General features: G+C 34.8%; 1 long non-coding RNA gene and 1 pseudogene across 1 annotated transcript in view; one reads left to right on the top strand and one right to left on the bottom strand.

Moving 5' to 3' along the window:
• The window catches only part of LOC136031736 (uncharacterized), a 52,661-nt gene extending 40,202 nt beyond the window's left edge, over positions 1 to 12,459 (top strand). The window contains exon 3 of the long non-coding RNA XR_010618571.1: positions 12,200 to 12,459. This is a non-coding gene — a long non-coding RNA (uncharacterized LOC136031736). The remainder of the gene's footprint in view (positions 1 to 12,199) is intronic.
• A 13,139-nt stretch (positions 12,460 to 25,598) lies between these two features.
• On the bottom strand, positions 25,599 to 25,709 carry LOC136032519 (small nucleolar RNA U3; annotated as a pseudogene).
• Between the last annotated feature and the right edge of the window lie 471 nt (positions 25,710 to 26,180).

A 26,180-nucleotide genomic window follows, 5' to 3' on the forward strand; every position in this document is an offset into this window, starting at 1 on the left:
TTGGATGGAACATTTTGGACACTAATTAAATGAATCTCCTTGTATCTCAGATTTATCACCCTGCCATTTAATCTCTTTCTCTTATTAAAAAAAAGCAAAAAAACTCGAGGAAGCCAATGACTCAAGAATGTCAGTTGCGAGGATGGACTTTGACTCAATTGGCTATTGAAACAACCCACTTCTTTTTACAACGACGGGAGGAAGCTACTGATCCACTCAGAAAAAAATGGTTTCTAAAGCAAGAGACTATGTAAATAAACAATATTTACTTTGTTGTGTTTTTTAATAACATAAAAAAAACATCATTTATGAAAAACTTAAGATGGGTTCAGAGGCAAGAGACATTTTACTTTTGATTGCCTTGGTGCTTTAATTTTGTTCTGGTTTGGCTAATACAAATAAAGTAAAGTATTTTTCGATGGTATATAATATTGGTTAAGTTTATCCTAAGACAATTCTTGGTACCGAGGATTATTTTTAAGATGACATAAAGAAAAAGAAAGACTCCTAATATTAATCATCATCAGAAAGCATTGGTGCAAATAATGGTCCAAAAATATTTAAGCATTTCTTTTAAAGATATTTTATAATATCAATCTTTTCTCCGCTTAATTAGACACTGCGTAATAATCAAAATCCAATTTGGATATTGAAAATTATTTATCAATAGTTACATCAAAAGAGGCGGCCATAGAAAGATCATAACCTCATATTTCAACCTGAAAAAAGGTTTTTTTCAAATTTTTTTTTTATTAAATAGACCTTCAACACCTTGAACGAGAAGTTAAGGCAATAGATTAACTTGGATGCTATTGTCTTCTGTACTCTTGTTGCTTGAAACAAACGAATTATACATATGCCAATGTTAGTCCCTAATAGAGGTACTTACTAATTCTTTAAAAAATTGTTAAAGCTTCAAACATTGGGAATAGTATCAAAACTATTCAAAAAGTTATTTAGACTTGATGTTGGGGTCGTCCTGATGGTGTCACTTTGTCATTACGATGTCTTGAGCTGTGTCCTGCTCGGCTGATAATTAACGACAAAAGCGTGTGTTAGGTCAAAAGCTTTTTTTGGTGTCGTCTTTACCGAGAGGGCAGGAGGAGGGATTTCTTTTTAATATCATTTACACAGATATTGATTGAGAAATGCGTGGAATTATGCTCGTCAGTTCCTTAATTTTTGTAAAGCTTAAAATCGAAGTGAGTGAAGTTTCTCCTTTCAGTGCCACTCATTATTGCTTGTTAAGTTAGTGTGTCGTCTGAAGTCGTGTGTCTTCTGACTCGTGTTTTAATTTATGGCTGGAGATTTCAACCTTTTGAGTAAGGACCATGAAGTTTAGTGGACATCAAATTTGAGATAGAGTGCAACTGTAAGCCTTGTCAGGGTTAACAACGTTATAAAGCTCAACACGCTGAACGATTGCACACACCCGACTGAACTTCTGAGGATCAATTTTTAGGGTTCCGTAATGTATGCAGTTATTTGGCTCGTGGGAAGTGTTTTCAGTATAGTCTCTGTGGATGGTTTCTATTTAGTTTGTGATAAAATTACTCTTAGAACCTCTGGGGACTGTGGTCCGTGGTGATCTTTGAGGTAAATACAGCCAAGAAATTGACATGACTTTTAGCCGTTATGGGCAGGGGTCGATTTAAGCTGTTAGTAGAAGTTCGCCTATTTTCGTCAAATTTTTATTTATTTTCTTTTAATTCTATTTGATTCTAAATTACAGAGACCTGATGGCTCAGTAAAACTTTAAGTGTTATTGTTCACTTTATAAGGGTGCTATTGTAAGGTTCAGTAGGCTGAAGTATTTTGGTCTCGTATTTTCTTTCGCCCTATAAAACTCCATTTTCGATCCTTATTTCATTAATCCTCATTCTTTGTAGTGTCTTAGTTATACCCCTAAGGTATCATGATCGGATCTGAACTATAAGAGGACGAGATTCTTGTTACCATGACATCGTCTACTCGAAGGGCTATTTTGATCTCAACAAACTTGATTGGAATCAAGAGGTAATGTCCTAGCTAATTCTTTGGTATTCGGGCGCAGCGTATTCTATAGGAGGAGGGTCCCTAATCTTTTCGTCAGTGCATTTACCAGAAACACTCGCTGGCTTTGAGCCACACTTGATGGGAAGTAAGAGCTAGCGTCCTAATTATACCTTTTGTAGGTTATGACCCGATTCGATATACGTGGGAAAAATGATTTGCCCCTTATGGATTTCCTGTCATAATTTGGCCTTTATGTTGTAGGTAAGGGGGGCTGAGTCCCTTTCTTTAAAATCTCCACTAGAAAGGGCTGCCAGATCCCGACCAAAGTTATTCAGAAAAAAAATATTAGCACCAGTTCCTTTTTGGAGTTAGGGACTTATTCTAGTCTAAATTCAATTCAGCCTACTTGGAAGAGGAAGGGAAATTCCAAAATCCTCTGGTTGTTACATTTTCTAGGTCGAAGTTGGATCTCAATTATTATTGGAAAGTAAGAGTTAGTGTTCTAGTCATTCTAGTCATGCCTTTTGGGTTTCCAAGAGTGATCCAAACTGCTGTCTTCTACAGAAAGAACTGGTTCTATAAATGCTTGCCGTTAGTACTTTACCTGAAGATTTTATCAGATATGAAACAAATTTGGTTCAGAGTATGACCTTGAAGGGGTTGTTCGATCTTAGCCAAAATTTATGATAGGTAATAGCTATTTTCCTAGTTCTGACTCTCGGGGTCAGGACCAATTTCATGTCTCAGGGAGAGGGAGAGAGATACGTAAATCCTGTTAACTTGGGTGTCTGCCAAAAGTGGTTGTCAGCTCTCGAACAAAGTAAATAATAACAGCTAACGTCCTAATCATGCCTTTTTGAATCTAGGATCGATTACCCATATGGGACAGGACTAAGGGGATTTTAATTATTGCCATTAGCACATTTACAAGAAAGGGACATCATACTCTAAATAAACTTAGTGAAAATAAGAGTTTGACCTACAATTTTGCCTTTTCAAGTTTTGCACCTGATCTTATTTTGGGAGTAGGACAGATGACCAAAAAATCTTATGTCCTCAGTTTAATTGCTAGGTGGCATGACCCGCTGTGGAAAGAGTTAAGAGGCATAGTAGCAATGCTACTTGGCAGTTTTCGTGGCCAAGTGAAATTTGTTGGTTGATTTTGTCTGAAAATACCTTTTTTACACGTGAAAATACTTTTTGATCAAAGAAAAGCTGTCAAAACACAAGTTGTGCTGCTAAAGTGTCGGCAGCTTTTAGAATTCTCTTGAGTTCTGCCACTGGCAGCTTTGGAACTTTAACTTTTTCCATACCTGGGTATTGCGGTTCAGTTTGACCTGGTAAATAGCTACAGCCATGGTTTCGGGTGTCTATCTTGACCTGACATATGTGAAGAAAGACTTACGTTCTTGTCATTTGCCTCCATCACAAGAGCTTCTTTATTGGATCTCAAATAAATTTGGTTGGGATTAGCTACTAAGGTTTTACGAGAATATGTGATTTTGAGGTGTTTGAGTCCAATCTAATAGCTTTTAGAGCCTTTCCCTCTAAAAGTTAAGTTCCAAATGAATTGTTGAGTGTTGTTTCATTTTTTGATTGATTTCACCTTCAGGCACCGGTCGCTTCACTGATAGTCCAATAACTGTTGATAATCGTCTAAGAATGTCACATAGCTAACAAACGAAGTTTATTCTATGCATAATTCGTAAAAATTTCAAAAACAAGTAAGTTGTCGCATGTGTTACCCTTGTTGTTGCAACACTTCACGGGGCCTTGTCATATAAGGTTTAGCTACTGATTATGTTTGTTAGAAACTTATTAATATACTAATTAGATTGCAATTTTCCACCTTCGATTGCAACTTTCGCTTTGATTGGCACTTAATATTCTAAACATTTAATTCCTTGTTTTTTTCCCAAGGAAAACCTGACTGCTATCAATTTATCGACTAAGGTTGCGATTTCTCAGATTTGCAAAAATTTTGACAATATTGACAACTAAATATGGAAGGTAAGTAGGGGTCCAAAATTTCTGACAGTATACACACAGTCGTTTATGACAGCATTAATAGCTTGGTATGGAAGATAAGTAGGGCTTCCAAATGGTGTACATCTCCGAAAACCCACTGCTTCTATGCCCTTGGTCCAAATTACTTGCAGCGTTTGACCATTTCGATTCCTGCTTTTTGTCTGTCCATGAAGAAGATATATTCCTTTTGATAGATGGATAGAGTTGTTTCTCTTATAACAACACAATATTAACACTACAATCTACTAATTCCCACAAAGGCTCCATGGCCTCTAGGAGGATTGATCGAATGGAATCGTGCAATTTGTCGGTAAGATAATTGCAAGGCTTCAGGGGAGGAATATTTATATCTATGAGTATGGAATGTTTAGAAAATACTTAATTTTCGAAGATAAAATAATTAATTTGTCGATTTGAGGTTTTCCATCATTAGTAACAGAAGAAACCTCCATAGGAGATGATTTGTTCATTTTTCTTTTTCGGATCTTCGATTCTCCTGTCTTGCACAATAGCTGGGTACAAAAACGGGTACCGATTGACGTTATATCCCATTGATTCCGTCGATGAAAGAGTTAATGGGAGAAGATCAATAGTCTAAATCTATTGATCAGCTGGTAAAATTATAGCAGTTCATGTAACTGGCTTACCAATAAAGTGAATATATCACTCAAAGCCTTTTTTTATGTTCTTTACGAATATAATAATTGCTTCTACCGAAGTTCAAATTTAAGCACTTTTTAACCTAACCTAATACAACCTAAACTAACCTTATTATAAATATTTTTAACTCTGAGAAAATGTAGCATCATTTTTTAAAGAACGATGAAAAAGATGGTGCTGAGAAAACGTAGTATTATTTTGAGGAAAACGAGCAATAACTCATACTTTAATTGAAAATTTGTCATTTTTAAGAGCTCAAAAAGTACTTAAATTTAAATTTGCAGTAGAAGCGACTATTATATATGTAAAGCACATAAAAAAAGGCATCAAGTGGCATGTTCACTTTATTGGTAAGTTAGTTATATGAACTGTCATAATTTTTTGAAAATTTGTCATTTTTAAGAGCTCAAAAAGTGCTTAAATTTGAATTTACGGTAGAAACAACTATTATATTCATAAAGAACATAAAAATAGGCATCAAGTGGTATATTCACTTTATTGGTAAGCCATTATATGAACTGCTATAATTTTACCGATCTGCTGACCTATCTACCCAAATTTGCTTATTTGGCTTGACTATTAGCCCGAAAAGACTGAAACGGTAAACAAAAAACAGAAGAATTATCCTACAAATATATAAATAATAACGAAACAAGTAAATACTTATTCTGCCTTTCTGCTCTTACTATATCTTATCGTGTCAAAATTACGACTGAAGACCTCATTGTTCACATTTTAGTTATGAATGAAGAAACAAAAACATGATTTCCGACCAAAGTCCGCCAATATTCAAACCTATTCAGCCAGTAATTCGTTTATATATGGTTTTCGCTTTTAAATGTATCAAATGAGGCAAAAGGATGATAGCCAATGGCTCATTTTCCTGGGGAAAAATCGATTTATAGGAATCCTTTTCTGAAGAACCGAAGCTAGGTATTAACAACTCCTAATGATCTCTTTGTTCATTTTCATAGATAAATAATGTATGATAGAAAATGGAAAATGCCATAGCATAATGGATGTAGTATAGCTTTATTAGACTTTTATTCTGCAGAATGGGGTTTTTCAGCTGCGTTTAGAATAAAGCTTGCCTTTATAAATCTGAACAACAAGGGGTTACTGACGCTTGTTAAACAATTATAATAAAACAGTTTCTTTAAAGTGAAAGTAGAGATCGGCACTAAAGATAAAAACGGGTTTAAAATTGTTCTTTATTTGACTCGGCTCAATAGTAACCAAAACTCTAAAAAACGAAATTTTGATAAATTTTTGACCAAAAAAACTGGAGGGCACCTAGGCCCCCTCCCATGCTCATTTTTTCCCAAAGTCACCGGATCAAAATTTTGATATTGGCATTTTGTTCAGAATAGTCGAAAAATCTAACAAAAATGTCTATGAGGACGACTTAATCCCCCACAGTCTCCGGAGGAAGGGGTGCAAGTTATGGACTTTGCCCATTGTTTACATATAGTATTGGTTATTGGGGAGTATACAGACGTTTTTATGGGACATTTTCCTCGTGGTGGAGGGTTGGGGGGTACGTGGGGGGATATTTTCATGGTGGGATTTATTATGGGGGAAGAGAATTTCCATGAAGTGGGTGCAGGATTTTCCAGTATTACTTAAAGAAACAATGAGAAACTAAATAAAAAACCAAGTTTTTTGAACTGAAAGTAAGGAGCAACATTAAAACTTAAAACGAACAGAAACTATTGTGTATATTAGGGGGCTCGTCCCCTCTTCAATACCTCGCTCTCTACGCTAAAGTATTTTTAGTAATTTCAAAAGAGCTATTTATTCTAATTAAACGGCCTTTGTGGTTCAGGGGTCATTCTTGAATAATTGGAACAAAATTTGAACTTTAATGAAATGAGTGAGGTATTGACGAGGGATTGAAAAATCGGCCATCTCAAAATTTTGATTGGGTACGTCTGGGGAAATGATGGGTGTAGGAGGGGGTTAGTTGCCCCCTAATTACTTCTGTCAGTTAAAAAGGGCACTGGACCTTTCAGTTTCCAATCGAATAAGCTGTTTTCGAAGTTTCTATCGCAACAAATGGCCATTTAAAAATTCCTACTAGATGCATTTCGGGAAAACACAAGGTGTGGGGGTATCTACCCTTTGATCACTATGAATCTTAAAAAGGGCACTAGAACTTCTGATTACTAATCCAATGAATCCCCTTCTAAGTTTGTACGATCGCCCTCTATATATATATATATATATATATATATATATATATATATATATATATATATATATATATATATATATATATATATATATATATATATATATATATATATATATATATGCGTTATATGCCCCCAGGGCATAACTTAAAACTCCTGAGGGATGTGTGTGTGTGGGAGGGGTGTCATCCTCAGAGACATAATTTTCTGACCTTTTAATTACATTGAATAAAGCAGTCATCTCAAAATTTTGATATGGTTCGTTTTGGAAATGGTGGGCGCAGGAGGGGGTTAGTTACGCTCCAATTAATTTTGACAGTTAAAATGGTTACTCGACCTTTCAGTTTCCAACCGAATGAGGTGTTTTCAAAGTTTATACGACAAAAATGGCCATCTCAAAATTTCTATCAGATGCATTTCGGGAAAATACAAGGTGTGTGGGGGTATCCACCCTTCGATCACTATGAATCTTAAAAAGTGCACTAGAACTTCTTGTTATCAATCCAATGAGCCCCTTCTAAAGTTTTTACGGTCAACCTTTCTATATATATATATATATATATATATATATATATATATATATATATATATATATATATATATATATATATATAAATAAGTTGTTTGTTTGTGTGTCTGTCGACTGACGTCATGTTTGTGTGTCGACTGACGTCATGTTTGTCGACTGACGTCATTATGAGGATTGAGCATTATTCCGTCATGAAGTTGTTTGTCGACTGACGTCATGTTTGTCGACTGACGAAATTACAGACCGGGACACCGGGACACAAATGACGACCGGGACACAGGGAATATAAATGACGACCGAGACGCTCAAAGATAAATTACAGACTGGGACACCGGGGCACAAATGACGACCGGGACACAGGAAATATAAATGACGACCGGGACACAGGGACACAATTACAATGAGGACGCCGGGGGCACAGGGGGGATATATAAATGACGACGGGGACACAGGGAATGTTCGATTAGCAATCACCATAAACAAAGCTCAAGGGCAATCATTAGAATAATGAGGTATAGATCTGAATACGGATTGTTTTTCCCATGGACAATTATAGGTTGCATGTTCAAGAGTCGGTAAACCTGACAGTCTATTTATATGCACAGACAATGGGACAGCGAAGAATGTTGTATATTCGCAAGTTTTACGTAATTAAAGACATATATATATATATATATATATATCTATATTCACAGGTGGGACACTGGGACACAACTACAATGGCGCGTAACTAATATGGCGCGTAACGACTTACGCGCGCGGGGGGGCTTGGGGGGCGTGAAGTGCCCCAACAGCTAGTATATATATACCTTATATGCCCCAGGGCATAACTTACAACACTTGCCCTGAGGGCTTTAGGAGGGGGGAGGGTGTCATCCTCAAAGATATATTTTCTGGACCTTTCAATTACGTTGAACAAAAGGACTATCTCAGAATCGTGATTAGACGTGTTTGGGGAACTTGTGAAAGTTGCTCTCCAATTTCTTCGACTGTTAAAAAGGGGCTTAAGCACTTTGAATTTCCAATCAAATAGTTCTTTTCGAAGTTTTTACGACAACAAATAGCCATCTCAAAATTTCTATCAAATGCATTTCAGAAAAATATCAGTGTGTGGGGGATGGTATCCACACTTCAATCACTCTGAACCTCAGAAGGGCACTAAAACTATTGATTAGCAATCCAATGAGCCCTCACCCCCCCCCCCCGAAGTTTATACGACCACTGTTTCTATATACCTTATATACTCCCAGGGCATAACTTACAACCTTTACCCTGAGGGTTGCTGGGGGGGGGGTCATCCTCAAATACACAATTTTGGGACCTTTCAACTACGTTGAACAAAATGGTGATCTCAAAATTTTGATCGGATGTCTTTGGGGAAATAGTGGGCGTGGGAGGGGGGTTAGTTGCCCTCTGATCAATTTCGACTATAAAAAAGGGCGCTAACCCCTTCAATTTCCAATCGAATGAACCCTTTTCGAAGTTTCTACAACAACTCCTTCGATACGAAGTGCCCTGGTCTAAAGAAAAAACATTTTGCCCACATTGCTCTTTACTTAGGCAGCGCTACTGAGCTGCCTATGACTTCTAAACTTTTATGTTTATTCGTCTAAGAAATCGTTTTCGTGATCTGATCAAGGAATATTTACCCAAACTAAGTATTTTTTACATTATTGTTTGACTTCAATTTGGAACTGGTGCTTGCTTTCGCTAACAGGGCCTTCCACTTAAAAGTAGAATCATGATTCGAAGAAACGAAATATTGGCGCAACATCTTGACATAGTAGATTATAAAAGGCCACCTCAGCTCACACACTGTAAGCTCTGGGCCAAAAAGAAGTGAAATCATTCTTTTTGGCCCCAGGCAGGAACTTTATGAATCTTCCCAAAATGCGATTCCCTGTCCTTCAATCAGGCGTTAGAACAACACTCTGTCCATACCAAAGAAGTTTGGATCTTACCACTTCTCGCAATAAACTGGAAATTGCAGCAAATAAAAAAATAATAATAAAACAAAAATCGAAGTGTTGCCCCCGCCATGCAATAACTCCTGCTTGTTCTCGTACTCCTACTCGATCTTTATGTAATTTCAGGGACGTATGCTGGAAAGTCGATAAAATATTCTCGTACCTAAAAACGATCTCAAATTTTTTTTGAAAACGAGTTAGACAGACAGTTGCCTGCTTGATTAAGGAATAGGAGTCACAAAGCCAGAAGATTCTTTAGTCGTTTTTGCTGAAGCATATTACTGCAAAGGATGTAGAGGACCTGAGGAGAAACGCTTCAGTACCCCTATGTCAACGGTTTCATTGTATAAATCCACTCAGCGGTTGTTCTGGCCTTTCTTGTGCCCAGAGCAAGATCTTGATTAGCCCCCCCCCGTCTTTCTCAAAATTTTTTGGCAAAATTAACACAATTTTCAATTAATAACTAAATTATTTTCAGTTTATTAATGATACTAATAGCCAATTTTTTAATTACTTTAAATTTTTTATTTAAGTTATTTTTAATTATTCTAATTTAATTATCTATATGAATTGATTAATAATTTATTGATTAGTTTGGTCTATTAACTACGCTCTCCATTTTATTTTAATAAAAATAAAACTTGAAAAATTACAAAATGATTATAACCGTTATATTATTTGTTTGAAATTGTGTACCCCTAAAATTTCTGAGCACGGAGCAACTGCCCCTTCTGTCCCTCCCTAGAATTGCCTCTGTCAAAGACACTGCAATGAAGCTACATTATTTAGCTTCTACACCGTAGCTTCTATACCTTTTTAGTAGGTTTTTATGAATAGCTGAAAAACCTTAATTCTGCCATCTTGTAAGATTGTCAAAGTGTTAAATATATCCTTTTTATTTTGGTTTGATGATTTAAAGTATACAACAGCTAGTGAGTAACTTGACTTTAAAAACAGTTGCAATATCTAGGAAAATGTGGTTTGATATAGAATTTATTTTTAAAGCAAAATGCATTTCAAAAGCTGAAAATAGCAAAAGCTGTTATTTTTGGATTATTCCTAGTTGGAATAGTAGAAGTAGGAGAAACCAAGATGGCAGTGGCTTTTGTGAAAATTGTCATAGATAACTTCGAAGACCACACTGCCTTTCCATGACGAAAGTAAAACAGTTCAAAATAGGGATGAAACCTCTTTTATTGACAGTGAACAGATATAAAATCTCTTAACTGGATATTTCGAACACATATACAGTGTTCATCATCAGCAGTAAAAGTTTTACTGCTGATGATGAATACTGTTATGTGTTCGAAATATCCAGTTAAGAAATTTTATATTTGTTCACTGTCAATAAAAAAAGGTTTCATCCCTATTTTGAACTGTTTTACTTTCGTCGCGAAAATTTTCGCAGTAGAAACTGTCATGGCAGGAGGGGTTGTAGTGAAGGTAGTTTCAATAGAGCTGAATTCTTTATGTGAAGGAAAAGTTTTGTTTTAGGGGTTTGTACGCTGTCGGTGAAACTAAGGGTCAGATTGTATATTTGCTGATTAACGCCCTTAACCGTTAATGGTTAATATTGAGTCCTTTGGGACCATTCCCTAAGTAATCCTCGAATGATCATGAGGCAAGAGATCTGCAAAATATCTTAAATATTAGCTTAGGGGGGAATGAAACCCTTTCTGTGAAATATTTACTTACCGTACTTTGAATTTTGACTTCAGTAGTATAAAATTAGCCGCAGATTTGTAATCAACGATCCCAGAAATTCTTGGATGCAAACGGGAGTGGAGGCTGGACTAACTTTTCTACAATTAGCCATAAATTAACGGCAACTTGATTTTAATTCAAACCTTTGAAACGTGTAAGCTACATACCCTTTTTTGTTTTGGGATAAAATCTTACCTCCATATTGCTAATTTTTGAAATAAGAAATCCTCGAATGCCAGTTTTGCTCGAAAATAACGACCATTGTTTAGATATAAAGGCTATCTTCCAGTGGCTTCAATTCACGAGGCTTCTCTCTTCCAGGGGGACAAACATATTTTTTCTCATAGGGGGGGGGGGGTGATTTTTCTAATGGTAATACACAAAGAGACCATGTTTCAGTGAAAATACCTAAGAAATGGCATTTTTAAGAATCTAGGGAGGGGCGAAATTTGCCACATTGACGTCACTGAGTTTTGGTTTTGAATTTCTATGTAAAAAATTATTCGCAAGCTGTTCTATATATATTCTAAAATATATTAGCTTAAGGTAGGATTGTAAGTCAGTAAACTATGATTTTTTTTTCTCATTCAGGTGTGTCAGGTGTGTATGCAGAGGACTCTTTTGAGCCTGTAGCCTTTTTAAATGTTTAGGTTCTCCCGGTCACCACTCTCTCCCATTCTCTTTTTCTGGTTAATCTCCCTATTTTCTGGAACTCTGACAAAATTCTAATTTTACGAACTGGTTATACAGGGTCTAAGTTTTTTTTAACATTCGAACATCTTGGCCAAAACGTCCCAGAAGCAATAATGGGGTCCCCACCCACCATCTTAGAATTATTCGCAGCTAAAGAGTAAATGGTGTAAGCGGTTTAATTGTTTATTTAGACTGTGGATTTGTTATATTCGTTATTTTAATAATTATAATTTTTCATGGTAACTAACCTACCTCTTTTTCTTCTTTCCCTTTTTTGTCCCTAATGAACCAACTAAACAACTTTTAAGCAGGAAATACATCGAAAATATAGATCATATTGTTTTCCTACTCATTTGTTTCCCATAAATGAAATAAATACTAATAAACTAAATTTAGTTAAATAATGAAGTTGATTATAGTTTTAATTTCAGAATCTTCAATCCGCAGCGAAAATTCTGCTTCTCAGTCGTCAGACTCTGGTAACTCCGCACAAAGTGGCGGCTCCGCTATTCAGAAGTGACGCTTTTATTTGGCGTTGTAAGCCGTAACTCAAAATTGGCGTTTCTTTTTTTTTTACAAGTTGTGTATTTGCTACTTTTTGTGCCATCCTTGTATTTGTACTTATTGATCTGAATTTGGTCAGTTTTTATATAATGATGTTTTTATAAGAAATATAATCTGTGATTTGTTCTGTGGCAAAGTCTGATTTTATTATAGCTAAAAGACCAACCCAATTATGTTTATTATATCACATATTTTTGGTTATATCACATATTTGGTTATTTGGATTCGTTTTGGAATCGAAAGAAAAATATTTTCTTCATTTTAGACCTAGACACGAACGCAGGAATTATCTAGAGTGATATTTCTAATAATGATATAGATAATGAGGGATCGATATTTTTTTCATAATTTGAATAGAGTGACATTCTTAATTATGATAGAGATAATGAGGGAATGAAATTTTTTTTATAATTTAAATTAAAATTGTCCAGAAGTCAGGCAAAATTTTGGATATTGGGAAAGGGGTTTGAGCCACATCCCCTCCCCCCGGTCTGCTACGTTCCTGTTTACACAAATCAAGTGAACAGAAAAAAATATCGATTCTGGCTATATTTGTAACTAAGCAGATTTGCATATAATGCTCACTCTTCCATAACTTGTTGGGCTCAACCTGGTCTTTTTTATTTTACCATTTATCAAGTCGGCCTTTGAAATGAAAAAAAAAGAATTTTTTTCTTTTAAAATAAAGGAAAACATTATAGAGATACGCACTTTACGAGTTAAGCCAAAAAAAAGTTTGGTTCTAGGAGACAATTATAGCTTTCAAATGAGAGATGAAATAAAATCATTTTATTTAAATTTACAAGAATTTCTCTAGTTTCAATTCACAAATCAAATTCTTTGTCAAAATTCCTAAAAGAATTACTGCATTTTACTAACTGCATCTTCATGCTTTTTATAATGTTAAAAATAACACTTGCTACTACAGTGTTATAGGAAAAGGCAGTTTTTTGCACAAAATTGATTTTATTTCTTATATTATCTTTTCGAAAGATAAGTGTGTATAAATACTACATTCACTCATTATGTCATATATAGTTATAACCTTTACGATTATAACGTGATTCGTCAAGCTTGTACATGAAAATGCAGTTTTTTTGTAATTTTTTTTTCTATTTTGAAAACTATTTTACTTTTTAATTACACAAGGCCCTATATGTAGTAATTTTCTTTGAAATGGGCCATTAAACAGCTCTCTATGATTTTCCAGTGTCCAGCTATCTAAGTAGAAGTAAAAATGAAAGAAAGAATGCTGTCGATGTGGAATATCGTGGTCGCAGCAACTTTTTATGACTTTATAGCCAACATATTTCCCTTGTTGTTCAACCCAAGGGACGGTAAGTTTCCTGTATACGGGTTTAGGACAAAACGGTTCTAATAGTTAGCTTCTTTTTTTGATCTGACTCTTTATCTGAATCTTTATCTTTAATCTTTGATCTGATCTGACTTTTTTTTTTGATCTTTAGGAGCTATGGGTTAATATATTTAGTAGTATTGCACGTGATCGTCTCTTACTAGGTTGCTAGGTACCGCTGCAACTCGGATATTGTCAGAGGGAAAGATCTAAGCTTATTGGACTGAATTTTGTTCTAATTTCATGTCAAAATTCTCGAATTTTATTACTGGCTCGTAACATTCTGGCATGGGAAAGAGATACCGATGAATAGTAGAAATTATATAAGTAGAAAAAGTACAAAGTAGAAAAATTAGAAACTAAGTACAGTAGAAAAAGTATAATACAAAGAAAAATTTAGATTTTCATACTTTGTAAGTGGTGCAGCAGGGCTAATGACTTAATAAAGGGCATTCATTAAAAGTTTTACTCGTAATTATATTTCCAGTTCTTTTTAATTATGCATAAGTGGAAAGATAGTGTGGTCTAGGGACGTTTGAAAGAAAGAAGCCTATTTTAAGACTATCTGACAGAGTTGTCATCAGTTTTTGCAAAATGTGTCGTAGAATTTGCTGAAAAGGTGTTCAGTAGCTCGGTCAGATCCAGAACTACGGTAGTTGATTAGAGCAAAGTTAATTCAACCCTAATTTTTACTGTGGTTCTGACAACGCTTAGAGCGTCATAAGTTTGCTTCTTTATCAGTAAGGTGATTGTCAGATTATTGGTCAAAATTTTCAGGGGGTTCAACGGAATTTTTTTTTAACTACCCGAAGACCACCTTTCTCAAAAATTTTAAAATCCATTATTTAATTTTCCAACTCCCCTAACTAACTATGCGCTGTTTATTAAATGGTAGGATCTATACAAAAGTTCTACTAGAGTTTGAGGGTAAAACGCTGGAACCTGACTTGAACGCTAGATTTTGTAATTCAACTAAAATTAACCAAGTCCATGGCCCGAGCGCGCTCCAGTTCTTTAAGCAGTTTTACTTAAATTCTTCAATCCAAAGGATTAAAGATCAAATCATCTATCACTTTATAGGTATGTTACTAATCATATACCAGTAATATTGCGGGCTGTTCGCAGAAATAGAAGTAGGCGTGACCTTGGCATGCCGAGTACAGGTGATAAATGCAAGTGTAGAGCATTAAAGATTGAAATTTGTGTCGTAAAAAAATTGTCAACAATGGATAGGAGTAAAACTAAGCTATTAATAATTATGACTGTGACATGCGCCAGAGCCTAGTAATGAACCAAGTTCAGTCCATATTAACCAAATAATAAGAAATGTGTCAAGAAAAAAAAAGAGCAGCCATTTGAAGTTGATTCAGGAACGGTAGCTATAATTTTGATGAAGGTAAAAGTTAGTGTGCTTTTTTTTACGAATTTCCAAAAATAGTATGAGGCCCCGCAAAATTGGTGTTGAATTGAAATAAAAGTTGCATCATTGGAAACATCGTAGTTTAAAATCCTTAATAGTGGAATTGCTTTTTTGAATAAGTAGAAGCTGTGTTTTCTTTTTCATTTTGCTTCTTTTTTTGTCGGCACTTCTGGGGTACTGAAACATCATGAGGGATGTATAAGGGCTCATTTGAAATCTAGTTTTATATCTATGTGCCTTTAATAAGTAACTTAGGTATAATGAGAAAACTTAAGCATTTTTTCCCTGCCTATGTCCTATGGCTCCTTTATCTTTCCTTGTCCATACATATATTCTGTATTGTAGTAGCGTTTGGCTTGGTACACTTGCATCCATTGTCCAGCCCATACGAGTTCTTCAAAACAATGCGTACTTACAACAATTTTGGGGTGCAACCAAACTAGGAGAATAAATACGACGATTTTATGATATTGCATACATCAAGTGTATTGACTTCCATGGTGACGTAGATGAATTGAAAACTGAATTGCAAAGGAAAAATCAAATCCTTTAAGAGCCAACCATGAAGTCCTAAGATTATCGTTGCTTAATTTTACTCCTAGATATTAAGCTGTGGCTTTAGAGGATTCTTAAGTTTAAACTACCGCGAAAAGAAAAAAAAATATACGGATGTTCTACGCAATAAAATATCTAAAATGTCAAATAAAAACCACTGCGCATGAATATTAAAGGTATAGATTTATTTATTTGAGCCTGCTAAATTTTTGTATCGCCTATCTCTCGCTACATGCTTCAACACTGCAAAAAAAAATATCCCCTCAAAGAGTTCAAATACATTGTTTTTGTTTCTCTGCAAAACTTAAAAATATTAGAAACGTTCTTTTACTTCTATTTCTACGAAATGAATATGAATTGGGAAATTTCGTTAGGAAAAGAAAACAGTAATGGCTACAGACTTTTGCAATTTTGTAGGTATAACAATCTAGTTATAATAAATACGGTGTTTGGTCATAAAATGGCCCATAAGTTGACATGGTACTCACTTGATGGTAAGACAGCAAACTTTAGATGTATCGGAGTGCTGTTTTTTATGTAAAAAGTAAAGATCACCATCTAGTAGTGTCTAGGGTTAATTTAAAGCTAAAATTTCGAAAGGGTAACTACCTCCCGGAAATTTATGATGTTGGTCGACTCCAGGATGAGAATTTGAAAGAAACGTTCCAGGAACAATTGAATACTAAACTTGAGAGTTTCAAATTTGATAATGTGGAAGATGGTTGGAATAAATTTAGAAAAACAATCTGTGAAGTTGCTGATGAAAACAAAAGGAATGTAAAGAAAGCACTAAAATATGAGCTAAGGAGGTGTGAAGTGGAGGCCATAGATAACATAGTCGAGAATCTGGAAGATGGAGCTAGACGGTATAATAGCACAATATTGTACTGGTATGTTAATAAATTGAGAGGGAGTAGTCAATCCTGAAATGTCCCAGTTAAATGTAGGAACGGGGCCACAATTAGTGATAAGTAAAGAGTTAGAGAGATGGGCGGAACATTTTGAGAATGTGCTAAACAGAGATACAGTTGCAGGAAAAGATATGGAGGAAAATGAAAAATTGTGTGATACCTTGGGAGTGAAGCAAGATTTGTTTTGTGAGGAAGAATAAGCGACAGTAATAAAATGATTAAAAAATAAAGATTTTCTTAGATATGGTGGCTCCACAGTTAGAAATAAGTTATTGAAGATTATTAATATGATTTTTGAAAAAGACGAAGTACCTAACGATTTTAGGAAAACCTTAATTAGATCCACCGAATAAGAAAGTTGAAAAGAGCGAGTGTCGTAATTATCGAGGTATTATTTGGTCTCTGTAGGTAGACAATTATTTTGTAATATGATACTTCTTAGACTGAGAGAGGCTGTAGACAAATTTTTAAGAGAAGAACATTGCGGTTTCAGAAAAGGTAGAGGTTGTGTCGACCAAATTTTCACTCTTTGGTTAATAATTGAGAGGTGCCATAGTTGTCAAACACCTTTGGTCTTTAGTTTTGTAGATTATGAGCGAGCGTTCAATTCTGTAGATAGAAGGGGTTTAGTAAAGGTATTGTTCCTATATGGTATACCAGACAAATACATTCAAGTGATTAGTGCTATATACGAGAATAAGACTGCTGTGGTTAAGGCCATCCATTGGTTACAAAAATCTTTAAATCTCTAATGAGAAGGCGACATGGATGACAGGACAACCCATAGCGACAGATGTCATTAGGACACGTCGGTGGAAATATCTGGGGGTATGTACTTCGTATTGATGACTCCCGGGTCCCAAAAGCAACGTTCCAGAGACAACCCAATGGAAGAAGAAGAAGAGGCAGGCCGTGCAATACACTCAGTCGCACTTATCAGACAGACCTGTGAAACATAAATGCTTCCCTTCCACCGACGTGGGAAGATGTTCTTGTTACGACGCACACGAGGGAGGACTGGCGGCTGCTTGTGGATGCCCTGGCTGCTTGTGGATGCACCTCTAGAGCCACGGGAGGATCTAAGGTCTAAGGTAAGGTTAAGGTTGGAAATGAGGTTAGCAGCTGGCTTTGTATTATAACAGGAGTTAAGCAGGGTTGTGTTCTATCCCCCTTTATATGGATCAATTTGTTGACTTTGTCTTAAGGAGCAGGAGCACAGGAATGGGAATGGGAGACCACGGAATCAAATAAAGAGGAAAATTAAATAAGGGGAAAAACTATCCTGGACAGGCCGTGCAACACACTCAGTCACACCTATCAGACAGACCTGCGAAACATAAATGCTTCCCTTCAACCGACATGTGAAGATGTTCTTGCTACGACGCACACGAGGGATGACTGGCGGCTGCTTGTGGATGCCCTGGCTGCTTGTGGATGCACCTTTGGAGGCAAGGGATGGTCTTAGGTAAGGTTAAGGTAGGAAATGAGGTTAGCAGCTGGCTTTGTATTATAACAGGAGTTAAGCAGGGTTGTGTTCTATCCCCCTTTATATGGATCAATTTGTGGACTTTGTCTTAAAAAGCAGGAGCACAGGAATGGGAATGGGAGAGCACGGAATCAAATAAAGAGGAAAATCAAATAAGGGGAAAAACTCTCCTGGACTTAGATTATGCTGATGATCTAAGCATCCTAGTATGAGCAAAATGAATGGAAATTTAGATGTTTGCGAGTTCAGGGTGCTAGAATAGGCTTGAAAATTAATGCTAAAAAGACTAAGTCACTAAGGCTAGGAATAAGTGAAGATGAAAAGGTGACGTTGGGTAACGAAAGGATTGATCAGGTGGGCAGCTTCATTTACCTTGGTAGTATTATTAGTAAAGAAGGTGGGAGCAGTGAATATGTTAAAAGTAGAATAACCAAGGCTCAGGGTGTTTTTCACATTTAGAAAAAGCTTGGAAGAATAGGAAGATAAGTCTGCAAACCAAAATTAGAATATTGGAAGGTACGGTGATGGCAGTGGTCAAATATGACTCTGAAGCATGGGCGCTCTGAAAAGCGGACGAAGATTTACTAGATATTTTCCAGAGAAATTACCTACGAATTGTTCTGGATACCCGGCTGACTGACCGTATTTCAAACAGCAGGCTGTACGAAAAATGTGGTTCAACCCCACTTTCTAAGGCTATAATGAAAGAAAGGTTGAGATAGTTAGGATACGTTCTGCGGATGAAGGATGACAGATTTCTGAAGATTGTCCTTATTGGCCAACAGTCAAGGATTAAGCAGGAAGCAGTTCGTCCTCGTCTGGGGTGGGAGGAGGTCATAAAGAAAGATTTAAAGGAAATGGGAACTCCTTGGGAGTGTGTAAAGAGTGAGGCTCTGAATAGATTGGGATGAAGGAGGAGCGTGCGTAGCTGTGTTGGCCTCAGGCGGTTTGGCGCTTTGGTGTGTTCGTAGTATTAATAGTAGTAGTAAAAGAAAAAACAATTAAAAAACGCAAAGTAATTACTAGGCCCAAGAAGCTTTGCTTATAATCAACTTTTATATTTTTGTTATGCGACAAATCAATTTTCATGAAACCAATTTTTTATTATCAATCTCTTTTTATTTGCCTAAATACTGGACTCTGATAAAGCCGACTGAAGTTATTTAAAGAATCTGGTCCATAAATATACTGACGATATCTGGTGCTCATGTTTGATTGACCTCTGTGATGAAGGGGATATATTTTTACAAGTATATTTATATTTGCTATATCTATAGTAAAATAAAATTACTGATGGAATCACGGGGCGTAGGCCAAAAGAAATTTCCCTCCATATACCTCTATGTCTGAAAATATAGAAAAGAATAAACGTTATACAGCGTTTTAGACTAAATAATTTTCATGGATACCTCAACAACTTTTGAATTATTGTTTATTAATTATCTTGCTACAAAAATTAAAACTCCCTTCCAAATTTCAGCAATCTACTGTGTAAATAAAGTTCTAGTAAATATATAAATAAAATATATTCATTATATTTATATAAATATATGTATATAGAATACACAATAGAATATAAATATAAGATATATAAAATAGATATGTTTATTATATTTATATGTAATAAATACATAAATAAAATACAATAAAGTATTATCCTTGACCTACAATATTCCATCTTAGCTCGCCTAAAATATCTGTTTCTGCATTTAGAAAATTTTGATTTTCTGTCTCTTTTTAAGTCTTCAATCAATTAAAGGAATTTTTTGTGACATCTATGGGGCCTACGAAGGTGTGAAATCTTTTTTTTTGTTATCAAAAGCTCTTCCGAAACAAAAAGTGACAAAACGGAATCAATAGTTGACCACATAGTAGGCTACGCAGTTGCTTTGCCTTGTGTAGATTTTCCCACTTAGCTGACAATATTTCCCTGAAAAATTAGGCAGGTCTGAAAAATTTGAACCTGTTGCGTCTTGGGCTTGGGAATTAAGTTATTTGTTAGTAGCAAAAATAAGACCACAAAATAACTTTGAACCCATAAAAGTGCAAATTTGAACATATAAGGAAAAAACTGTCTTATAGACCATGATTTAAAGACTCCCTTTGGAAAGTAAGTCCTCCAGACCATGTTCAGAAAGGAAGAACAAACCCTTGTTTGTGTCAAGACATGATTTTTTGTATATGTAATATATACAAAATATAGTCTATATCTAAATAAGAATTTGAATTCAGTTTCGAAATAAGGCTCAATTTGCTTAAACACTTAAACCATGCAGTTTAAGGCCTTACGTCATTGCCTCTGCCATCACCTCTAAGCCAAGCTTGTTTGAGATTTTAGTAGTTGGTAAGTAACAAAATAAAATTTGTCAATCTGACAACATCTTTGGTGTGCAACTTAACTTTGAAAATCAAATGCTTCGTAGCAACAAACCGTAAATATGGAGCGACTATGGCTAATAGAAACCAAAGTCTAAAATACGAAGATTTAAAGATATTATATACATCAAGTGAATTGGCTCCCATGGTGACGAAGATGAATCGAAAACTGAATTGCACATCCTAAAATCAAATCCTTTAAGAGCCAAACATAAAGTCCTCAGATTACCGTTGCCTAATTTTACTCCTAGATAAAAAGCTGTGGCTTTAGAGGATTCTTAAGGTTAAACTTCCGCGAAAAGAAAAAAAGAATACATGCAAAAGTTCTACACAATAGAATATCTAAAATATCAAATATTTATTGGTAAAATATTTATAAAAAATAAATATGTATAAATATTTATATAAAAAAAAATATTTATAATAAATATATAAAAAAAAATTATATGATAAAATATCATATATATTTATTGGTTTAAGCCTGCTAAATATATGCATCGGCTACTTTTTGCTAGATAACTTAACCCTGAAAAAAATAATTATTCCCTCAAAGAGTTCAAATACATTTTTGTTTCTCTGAAAAACTTAAAATGATAGAAACGTTCTTTTACGCTTGAACAAGCTCAGTTAAATTTTTAATTATTTCAGGTAAAATGAAATTGATAAGCTTAGCAGGAATTATCATCTACGGCATCACGAGGAAGTGCCCTTTAGGGAAGAGACAATCTTACAAATTTCAAACTCTGTTATAGGCTCTTGTGCCAGTAATTTTAGATAAGCTATTTCAAAATAAGATTTGTTATTCACTAGTTTACATCTTCCCTACATTTATAAAACCTTCTAGAATAGAAATAAGATTTTGCCCGGTTAATTTGATTTAAATACGTTACTTCAACTCCTGTATTCATTCAGGTGAGATACTTGAGAGCAAGCCTGGAAGTTTTTCGAAGATAATTCTTTCTTCTACAGCATTTGAGCAAAACGAGAATCATCATCCAAAGATTTAAAAACTTTGATTTTTTGCCGATCCCACGGAGATGAGGAATTGCAAGTTTGTTAGATTTGAGTTCTCACTGAATCAAAAAATAATTTAAAATGGGTATTAAAATCTGTCTCAAAAAGTCAATCTCATAGTCAATCGTTATTGATCCTTTTCGGAGTAACAATATCAAATAGTTATTCACAGTGCATTTGTATTAAATGAAGGTTGAGGAAGGGCCAAGATATAGCTACAAGGAATTGGTAAATTAGAAATAATTCATTAATTAGGGTCGTTGGTGTTTCAGTAATTTTTAGTAGGTGCACACTTCATTGGCAACACACTAATGACTTAAAAACTTCAACATTCTAAGAAACATGTCTAAAAAGATATCTAAGAAAGATATCTATATGAAGAGCAAGGCCTCCCTTTCTCATCTGAGCCTTCTTGAGCTGTTCGAAAAATAAAAGGAGTCATGAAAAGTGGAAATAAGAAATATGACTGTCAATTATGCAACTGAAACATAAATGACTTGCGTGACTGAATTTTAATGGCCACTGAGAAAACTGGCATTTTAAATAATTATTAACCAACCGATAAAATACAGAAGTTAATGCTTAAAATACAAACCAAAGACGAAAAAATGAGAAAAACAGTAATTAATTGACATTAATATTGAAATGTCACTCGAGATCGTCCTGTAGCCTTATCCTGCAACTTGGCTCTACAATCCAGCGATCAAGGGATTTTGTTTTTTTATTGGGTTCTCCGATGCAGAAATGTTCGATTTTGTGAGTTTCCATTTTCCAGGAAAAAAATTGTATCCGCTATTTGTTGAGACTTAAATCTTCCCAATAAAGTGGTGACTTTATTTGGCTTACATGGTTCTGGATTCATTCTAAATCTGTTGCCACTGATAAGGTTGTTTGAATTGTAATCAGGGAGCATCCTAAGGCTATGAATCACTTCTGAATTAGTATATTTTATATTAATTTCAGGGTTTAGTTTCAAGCCATCGAAAAAGATAATCCAGTTTTGATTCGAGCTATATCTGTCATACTGGATTCGATCCTAGATATTCTTTTTTCCAGCGGAAGAATTTGGCGCTTGACAATGCTCAGTTCCCTAGTTATTATCGAGCTTAGACTGAGATTCCAGCACAACTGTCTTATGAACGTCATTCATGATATCGTCGACATCCCAGTTCTTATCAGAGTAAATTTGTAGTTGACAACAGAATTTAGATGGGATGAACGGGAATGCATCACTTCATATGCTTTTTATGCTCTTTCTTAATTCAATAATCGCTTCTAGAGAAATTACATTTTGAGCCCTTAATGCGGCCCCTATAGGAAGTAACAGTTTAAAACACATTTCTACAAAAAGACTGCCAAGTGAGAAAAAAGCACCGTTTGCAGCTGATTCAGGAATGGTTATTATTATTTTTATGAAAATATAAAGTAAATTTCATTTTAAAAACAAACTTGCAGGAATTTTTAAAAAGAGCCTAAAACCCCTCAAAAATAACATCACAGCGAAATTAATAAACAGCTGATAACTGACAGAATGACACAGTAAGGCAATCAAAGTATTGATCAACTGAAACAATGTTTAGAGGGATTTACTAATGACTTGATTGAATTTCCGGAGCTTTAAGATTACCAAACAATGGACTCATTTTACCCCTTATTCTTCATCAATAATATTAAGTCATTGTAAAACTATAATGTTTTTTCTGAATGCAAAAATTACCAGCTGACCCCAAACTTTGTTGATACATAAATTGTGTCAACAAACTTTACAAATCATAGGCTTTTTTCTATGACAATTCTAATTGCAAATTTACAAATCGGTTTGGAAATATTACGTTTTCTGTAACAATCTCGATTGTCGAATTTGCTTTTCCTTAACAGGTCCATTATCCAAAGTAGTACTCTGATAGCAAAATGAAAATCATAGTTTAGATCAAGATTATCGATTGAGATTGCAAAAACAGGGGAAAAATTCCAAAATTTTACTATAAACTATGATGAAATCTTTTCTAAGACTACTCTCCATAAATATACCAAAAACGATGCCAGCACTAACAATCACTCATCACTCAAAATATTTCTGTCAGTTTGAAAGCTGATATCAATGTTAGAAGAGTCCGATCAATTTATTCAATGATCGTATTAACAACATGAATTGATAGTTTTACAATTTATGCCATTTTTATCGCAGTTGGCTGCAGTCGAATTAAATATTCTTCAATCCAGATTGAGGGTTTTTTGTGATAGATCCATTAATAAAAATTGAGATTGTAAAATTTCACGGAAAAATACCTTTGGTCAACATAATTGGATTCCATAAAAAAAACACAATAAACAGGTTTCTTAATTCGTGCTTTTTAATGTGATTACACAATTTGGGACTTGAATCCCTACTCCCCTTGAAATATTATTTTGAAATAGAAACACTACTTTGCTCCCTTTTTGGGCCACATTAAGGGATCAGAATGCAAGTTCTCTAAAAGTGATTATTGAATTAAGAAAGAGCATAAAAAGGCATCAAGTGATGTATTCACATTCATCCTAGCTAAATTATGTGTTCAACTACAAATTTGTCTAAATAAGAATTAAGATATCGAAGGTGTCGTGAGTAACGTTCATAAGTCTGTTGTGCTGGAATTTCAGCCAAAGGTCGATATCAAACAGTTCGTGATAACGAACTGTAAATAAGGAGCGACGTGGCTCAATAATAACCGAAACTTGATAATAACAGATATATAAATAAAATGAATTTTGATGCTTTTTCAAAATATATAAAATTCACGAAATTTAACGTTACCCATCAAAATTTACAAGCCTGAGGAAATTTGCCTAATTTTTGAAAAAGGGGGAAACCACCCATGAGAAATCAAGTGATCTTGATGAAAATCACGCCATGAGACTCACAGTGTCAGAGAACCCTACTGTAGAGGTCTCAAGCTCGTGCATACAAAATTGTGGAATTTTGAATTTTTCTTTCGAGAGCAAGATCACGGATGTGTGTTTATTTGTTGCTTGTTTGTTTTTTTCTCCCAGGGTTGATCATATTAAACCAGTAATCCTAAAAGATCAGGAGAGGACTCATTCGGTCGAAAATCAAAATTTCTAGTGCCCTTTTCAAGTGACCAAAATATTGAAGTGCAGCTACTCCCTCCCCCTTTTTTTACCCAAAATTATTTGACCAAAGTTGTGAAATAGCCATTTTCTTCAACATGGTTGAAAGATCTAATTAACTATTACTTTGAGGATGACTTGACCTTCATAGGCCCCCGGGGAAGGGCGGAAAGTTTTTCCCAGCAGAAGAATTTGGGGTTTGGCAATGCTTAGTTCCCTAGTTATTATTAGATAAAAAACGAATTTATCAACTGAAAGTAAGGAGCAACTTTAAAGCTTAGCAGGAACAGAAATTATTACATATTGGAGGGGCTGCCGCTTCCTCAGTGCCTCACTCTTTACGCTAAAGTTTGACTTTTGGTTCCAATTATTAAGAATGACTCCTGATACACAAGGACCGTTTAATTAGAATGATAAGCTTTTGTAAAATTTTGAAAACATTTTAGCGTAAAGAGCGAGGTGCGGAGGATAGGCCAACCCCCTCAAATACGTAATAATTTATGTTTGTTTTAAGCTTTAATTCTGTCTCCTTACTTTCAGTGGAAAAAACTTGTTTTTTTATTTAATTTCTAATAGTTTTTAAGTAATGGTGGGAAATTCAGCTCCCATCCCATGTAAAATTCCCTTTCTCCACGAAAGATCCTCTCACCGAGCATCCCAGCCAGAAAATCTCCCCCCCCTCTAAAATATCTTTATACTTTTTAATAGCCAATTGTATATTTAACCAATGGGTGGCACAAAATGATACTTTTTGGTTCCTTATCTAGAGTGGAAAGGCTAGGAAGCGTGTTAAGAGTACTATCATAATATGAATGGTCAAAAACTTTGAACATCAGTTTCACAGAGTTTCTCCTTAGAAACTCTTCCTCCTGTCTCCTAGCAAGTTTCATAATTTTGGGCTGACTAGCAGAAGCATCCGGCTACTGTAAGATCATCAGGAGATTTTTAGTGGATCATTTTAAGCTATTGATCAAAATCTGCAAGCTGGAAGTATTAAAACACTACACTGGTAATACCTGTAGCAACTTTGACTAGTCCTTCTCCCACTCAGAGATGGTCGTTTCGACTCATCATAGTGGTTTGTGGAAGCGTTGGTTTCCAAGCAAAATCTAAGCAATCATACTACAGAAATGCTCTTGTGAAGTATGATCTTAAATTTTTGTCGTCCCTGTCTTGTGTTTATGCAGAAATGGCCAAAAACGATTTTTCTCTTTTGTTAATACACTGTAACTATTTCATAAGAAGTACCAAAAAATTGTTCCAAAATACTAATTATTGGCTAGAAATGTTTTTACATAAATTTCTGTGTGTTGGTTTTGTAGGCAAATAAATTCAACTTATTTGAAAGTAAAAATTCATTTAGCTTTCGCTTTTTTCTATGATAATTCTAATTTATTTGATAAAATTGCTTTAAGTGGCATTACAATCAAATTTGATACGATACCAAAGTTTCCATTTTGATTAATAAAACCTATTTACATTAATAATTACATTTTCTATCGAAAAGTATATTAATCTTCTATAATTTCAATAATCTGCTAGACTCCAAACACAAATCACAGTTTTAACAAAACAACTGAATTTTTGACTGGTTTATAAGTTCCAGGAAAAAATTTTGTTGGAA

The sequence above is a fragment of the Artemia franciscana genome, chromosome 10, assembly GCF_032884065.1.
Source record: "Artemia franciscana chromosome 10, ASM3288406v1, whole genome shotgun sequence".
Taxonomy (NCBI): Eukaryota; Metazoa; Arthropoda; class Branchiopoda; order Anostraca; family Artemiidae; genus Artemia; species Artemia franciscana.